Source organism: Hippopotamus amphibius, chromosome 3 (assembly GCF_030028045.1).
Source record: "Hippopotamus amphibius kiboko isolate mHipAmp2 chromosome 3, mHipAmp2.hap2, whole genome shotgun sequence".
Lineage (NCBI taxonomy): Eukaryota > Metazoa > Chordata > Mammalia > Artiodactyla > Hippopotamidae > Hippopotamus > Hippopotamus amphibius.
This window is the reverse complement of record NC_080188.1, coordinates 186,314,588-186,321,838: the sequence shown is the minus strand read 5'-3', so window position 1 is coordinate 186,321,838 and position 7,251 is coordinate 186,314,588.

Below are 7,251 nucleotides of genomic sequence, written 5' to 3'. Positions count from 1 at the left end.
TATTCCCAAGCATACTTCTAGGAGGCAAATACTTGAAACGGTTCTGGAATTTTGTCTTTAGGTAGTTTTCTCCAAACTCTAAAAAGTATAAATAAACTCTATTATTTTTTAGTTTGCTTTGAGTTTGCAATTTAATGAAAGAGGCGAGGCAAGTGGTGAACAAATAATTGCTTATATACACATACAATTAGTTTCTATAAAAGAATACCAATAGAAACTAATTTAGGACAAAAGGACTCAGAAAAGGTCTACTAAAAAAATAACTTTTAAACTAAAACAAGAATTTTATCAGTTTTGTTAATCTTATTTTTATCATCTCTTTTTTGATACCATCTTACATAAAATTTGTAAGCTTATTAACATTTTCAAAATTACATTTGTAAAGAATATGTCAGTAGTTGCCTTAACTGGATTCATATCATTTATTTTTTCCAACATTTGCAACATTTCGACATCCACTGATTCAACACTTTTCTGAGCAGTGGTAGAACCATCTGAACCCATTATTATTATTATTATTTTATTGGGGTATAGTTGCTTTACAAGGTTGTGTTAGTTTCTGCTGTACAATGAAGTGAATCAGCTATATGAATACATATAATCCCCTCCCTCTTGGACCTCCTCCACCCTGCCCCCCATCCCACCCCTCTAGGTCATCACGGAGCTGAGCTCTCTGTGCTATACAGCAGGTTCCCACTAGCTATCTATTTTACACATGGTAGTGTATTTATGTAAAACCTAATCTCCCAATTCATCTCACCCTCCCCTTCCTCTCCTGTGTCCACACATCCGTTCTCTACATCTGCATTTCTATTCTTGCCCTACAACTAGGTTCATCTGTACCAGTTTTCCAGATTCCACATATATGTGTTAATATACGATATTTGTTTTTCTCTTTCTGACTTAGTTCACTCCGTATCACAGACACTGCATTCATCCACATCTCTACAAATGACCCAATTGCATCCCTTTTTATGGCAGAGTAGTATTCCATTGTATATATGTACTACATCTTCCTTATTCGTTCATCTGTCGATGGACATTTAGGTTGTTTCCATGTCCTGGCTATTGTAAATAATGCAGCAATGAACACTGGGTGAACCCATTATATTTTGAAGATTAATGTTAGTCATGTTTCTCTGACATATAGATAAAGTGCTGCTTTTATAGTCCAATAATTTTTTATTCTGCCTTGACATCTGATTACTTCTGATTGCTCCTCAATATTAACTAAATATTTCTATTTGATTTGTATTTGATGGTTTGATGCTTATGACATATTCCCTATTCTGAAGAGAATAAAGCAAGTTGTAGAATGCTTGTCTTCTGTTTGAATGTTGCCTTCTGTATACATTTTATTTCTATTTACATTCTCTCAGATTTCAATTCCTGGTCTACTTCAGGAAACTTATGCTGCTTACACAAGAGGCAGGGATAAAAAAAAGCCCCACATCTCATCATATATATTTTTTCCCATTAATAACTACTTTCCCTTGTTCAGTCAACATTTACTAGAAATTCCAACTGTGGTCACCATATTTTTCTTATATGATTTATTTTACTTTAGCCTTACTTTTATGTTTTTCTCCACTGAGTGGAAGCTCCTAGGGTATTTTCTCTTTTTTACATGGCTTCTACTACCTCTAGGTCTACACACTCCAAACTACAAATAATTGTCAAAATTTCACAGTTTATCATGCCATGATTAGGGATAATTTTTATTTTGGTCTAAATCATAAGCCCTGTAGCCAATACTCTTCCTGATGTGTGGTATTGGTCATTTCCTACTTTCAGAAAGTGGCTTGTGTTCAATCCCCTAACTCATCTTCTTTCTTTATACCATTCTACTTTGAACTATATAAAATAACATTAAACCATAATAAAAAGAATAAGAGAACATAGTATGCTTATGTAATGTAAATAATCACCACTTGATTCATTGCTAACTGGACCACAGAGTGTGTGTGTGTGTATGTGTGTGTGTGTGTGTGCGTGCATCCACACAACTTTAACTTCTCCACTATTGCTTCTGAAAGCTAACTCTAGAGAGAGGACCCAAAGAGGGCAACAACCATCTGTAACACTTACAGGAACAGTTAGAATAAATATTTACTGCATGTTAATAACTTTAACTTCAATACAGAACTGAGTAACCATTAGTTTAGCTTTTCTTTTGACATTTGAACTCTCTTTTTTGTCACCTGTGAAACAGATATAGAAACTTTCTTAAAAGTCCAGGAATTAAAAACGTTTCACCGTCTCAAGCATCGATTCAACATTTAACAATTACTTATTTCTTGCCTAACATTTTACTGACCTTAAGTTCATTACTGAGGATAAAAAAGGTAAATAAAGCGTAATTGAATAACACGAATAAGGCAGAGGCATGTGCGTAATGAATAGCATTTAGCCAATGAGGGAAAAAGACTGTGGAATCAACATGTTGAATGCAATAAACAGTTTATTTTCAAGAGAAGTATTAGGAGATCGTAATATAGGTGTTAGGGAGGCAAAAAATAAAGTTGTAGAGTAAGCGACTGTGAGAACATGGAAGGATTTTTATGCCTTACAAAGCACGTTGGACTTCATCCTGTATGCAGTACAGAGATACAGAAAGTTAAGTATCAAATCTATATAGACAGATTTATTTTAGCCATATCAGGCTGGTGGGTTTTCCAAATTTGAAGAGTTTCAAAAAGGAAACAAGGACACCAGTTGTTTCCATGAAAAGCAACAGAATTTTGACTTAGGGTTGAAAGGGGGAGCAGTATAGAAAATCACTCACCCACCTCAACCCCACCTATTGGTCCAGCATGGAGATTTGTCCGTCAGATATGGTGAAAGTACAAGCATATATGCAAACTAAGATTGTAGGTTTAGAATAGGTTTATCTTCTTCAGGACCCCTGATCACCATATATTCTGTATATAGAATCTACATGAAACTCATAATTTCCCGGTCCAACAATGGAATTTTAACTCAGAATGCTACTGCTAATATGCCTCTTTTTGCTGAGAATACCTTCTCCCCACCACACACTTTTAAGCTACACCTTCATCCACTTGTCAAACATGTATTCACCCTTCGATCTTACCTTTGGGTCTTTCACACTTACCTCTTATGGGAGGCCTGCTGTGTCGCCCCAGTGTCCTGCAGTGATATAGTAATCTGTCATTGTACATGAAGTTGAATAGGTAACCAATAAATGTTTAAGAATTGAATTATCAAATTTCCCAAGATATATTAATTATACATGATTGAACGCATGAATTGAGAAGGAAACTTTGTTACACCTAATTTTATTATTGTCTTAACCTGACTAGTCTATACCTGAAAATTTATCAAAAAAAATTTTTTTGAAAGAAAATTTGTGTTTTTGTTTTACAAGGGGAAGAGAATCTTGAGAACCCTCATCATTTGGCAAGTGATTGGTCCCAAGAAAGCATTTAAGACATCTATAGAAACATCATCTTCACCAAAATGATACTTAAAGCAACCAGTAGTACCCAAACTAGAATGACAGCAGCATTTTAACTGTGCTTGTTATTCTACTTTAATGAAACTCAATAGGAAGCTAATACCTATGTAAAGTATCATTATGCCTACTTTATACAAAGTAAGAGGCACAATGTAACAAAGACTTGTTTACCGACATTTCCTTTATTGCTCTACCTTTAATATCAGGACTCCTGGTTTCTAGCTGAGCACACATCCCTCTTCCTGTCCCCAGTTAGCCTCTTCCCAGCCTACCTAGTTATAGGTTTGACTAAGTGATGGAATTCTGACCAATGCAGTGTGAGCAGACATGAGTATTTCCAGCTCTGCCCTTCAAATAGATGCGTTTTGAGTGTCTTCTGTGTTTCTTTTTCCTGCTGACTGGCAAAGTGAGAGGTGAATCAACCACTCCGGATGCAGAGATAAAATCAACATAACAGAAGATGGCAGTCATTTTACCAGTCCTGAAATATTCACCTCAGGACTGCTTCATGAGAGAGAACTGTGAATCTAAGCAGCTTGTTTAAACTACTATATTTATGAATCTCAATGTTACAGAAGCTTCTTATACATCAATACGAACGAAACAGAAGAAAATGTAGAAAAACACTCTCTTTCAGCACACAATGCAGTTATTCAGGAAGCAGTCACATGGTCAGAAATTTTGGCTTCCAGTCTACTGCTTAGGCTGCTAACAACACAGTGTTTCTGCAGTGACGTTCTAGTTTAAAAAAGGCATCTGTTCTTTCAATAAATACTCATTAAACAACTATTATGTACTGTTTGCTGTGCCAATCAAGTAATTATAGGGAGTACACTTCTACTTTCACAAATTAGGTTAGTTTGGAATTATATTGTAAAAATTAATTTGGGGGGGAGGGATTGCTTTTTTGGCTAAGGATCATTGCCTAGTATATTTTGGACTTGGTATTTGAGAGACAAAATGATGTAAAAATGTGTCATTGAGAAGGACCAGTATCATTCAGCCTTTTGTATCATATCCTCTTGCTCCTCCTAATTAGTGAAATATTTTGTGTGTGTGTATGTGTGTGTGTGTGTGTGTGTGTGTAATGCTGTTTGTTTATAGATGTTATTGAAGGAATAGGACTCAGAGCAGGTGGGGAAGAGTGAGTGGGTTAAGGGAATTAGGAGTGGATAAGAGTTAACAGAAGGTAACGGCAGGACTCATGGACTGACAGGCATATCATTACCCCGAGTCACACTCAATCTGAAGTTATCAACACTGGCTGAAGGTAGGCAATTGTAATGTTAGATGACATCAAATAAAAACCTTCTAATTTTGAAAGTGCTTTTCATTTAACAAAATTAGCCTTTTTAAAAATAAAACTTTACATCAAAAAGTTATTTTCATATATCAGGTCAAAGAGGGTAGCTAGAATTTAACAAGCTACCATAATTCTGATACAATGTGAATAGCTAGGAATGCCATTGCTGGTCTTAGCTTCAAATAATAGCTTTATGAAAACAATTTTACACATTTAAAATTAATAAACTTATATTGCTATATTTAAGGCATAGAAAGATGAAGAGACATGCCTCTGTCTTGCTGTGTCTGGCACATGATTGGAAGAAAGTAATAAGTATACAAACTTGATAAACTTCTGGGTGCTATTGTTTAATGGAAAAATGATCTTTCCTTTAATTGACAAATTATACATGTTAACATATATTCTCAGAGGAAAATATGAATTTACTTAACAGAAATGAAAAACTAAAATGTAGGCTACAATTTTGTAAAATACAATAGGGCTCTTAAGAATATTTGTCAGAGGAAATCACAGCACAATGAATTTAGCAATAAAATATGTACAGTCTATTAGAACATTGAGAGCCAGCCTAGGGAAATTTAAAGCTTTTTTTTTAATGGAATAAATGCTTAAGGTTAAAATCAAAATAGTTCTTTTAAAGCAAATTTGAGAAAAGTTTGGGAATACATCATTGCACAACTAGGTTGATCATAAAAGAAATACCATTTTTAACATGCTCAGGTGCACCTTAAAATGACTCAGTGGGTTGTAGAACCTAACATGTTTTCTTCCCAATTATTTTTGAAGGGTTCCTGACAAATGTTTTCTTTAAGAAAGAATGACAGACTGTCTTTTTTATTTTGTTTTTATGAGACTCTTATTTTAATCCTGCCATAAGAGGCAACTGGCAGATCTATGATTTGGGTAAGTTTCATAACAGAGGCTCAATTTGCGCAATGTGGGATATAGCTTTCTTTAATCTGTCAAGGAGTGCAGGTTCTATGGTATTTCGATAAACAATGTAGATTTAGTTATATATGTTAATGAATTCTATCTTGACAGTCTTAAAAAGATGTCAACAATTGCTGGAGCAGAAACTGTATATGATTTTGAAAGCCTTAGAAAACTCCTCAAGTATTATAAAAATTTTCCATTTAAATATTTTTATATAATGTTAAAAAGTTAGCTATGGGACTTCCTAGGTGGCGTAATGGGTAAGAATCCACCTGCCAATGCAGAGGACACGGGTTCGATCCCTGCCCCAGGAAGATGCCACATGCCGAGGAGCAACTAAGCCCATGTGCCACAACTATTGAGCCTGTGCTCTAGAGCCCGTGAGCCACAACTATTGAGACCATGTGCCGCAACTACTGAAGCACACGTGCCTAGAGCCCGTGCTCTGTAACAAGAGAGGCCACCTCAAGGAAGAGTAGCCCCCACTCACCACAATTAGAGAAAGCCCGTGTGCAGCAACAAAGACCCAACACAGCCAATAAAATAAATAAATAAATAAATTTATATAAAAAAAGTTAACTATAAAAAAAAATAATAAATTAGATCAAATACAGCTACTGTATGAAAATGGACATGTTATGTTAGAATATCTTAATGTTTGAAATGTAAAAGATTCTTCAATATTAAGAATATTATTCGATAGAAACAAAACATGGTTTTATAGTTTTGGAAATGGTTAATAAAATTTTGAAAATATATGTTCTAAACAGACATCTTATAGCTCTGCTTATAAAAATGTCGATTTTTCTCTAAATGTTTAAACTGACTAATGTCTGTCTAAATTATGTAAGGCATATGTTAAAATTATTAATTTGTTAAATTGCACACTGAAACTTCAAATTGATTCCTTTAAACTTTCAGTAGTTATCTAAAACACAGCATGGTCTTTTTGAAGTTGTAGTCACTTATTTTCTAATAAGTTTCATTCTTCTGAACACTGATTTTTTACTTATTCTGATGAAAAGTGTTGTTCAAGGTCCCTTTACTGCCTGGATTACTAAGTACATTCACTTCTGACAAATCATTTAAACATCCTGCAAAGGCTGATGTGGTGGGCAGGGAAAAAACAAAGCAAAACAAAACAAAAGCTATTGAGGAGAAGCTCTTTCAACATGGTACTTACTTTGATAATCATTATAGCACTTGTTCATTCATTAAAACAAACAGAAAACATGGAGAGTTTAGATTAGACTGTGTCATTTCCTACATCTAGTTGTTACTGGTTAAACTAAAGTTTAGTCAAACTTCATATGTACTAAATATACATCCTCTCCCAGTATCTACCTAAATAAAATAATTTATTCCCAAGGAAAAATGCTGTTGCATATTTCTTTTAAAATATGCAGCTGAATTACAATTATTGCTGCTCACTCCATCAGGCAATACCAAGGAGACCTTATTAAAGGTAATGATTGTTAAATGATACTATATTGATCAAAAGCCCTCAAGGATAGGTAATTTCAATCTTGTATAC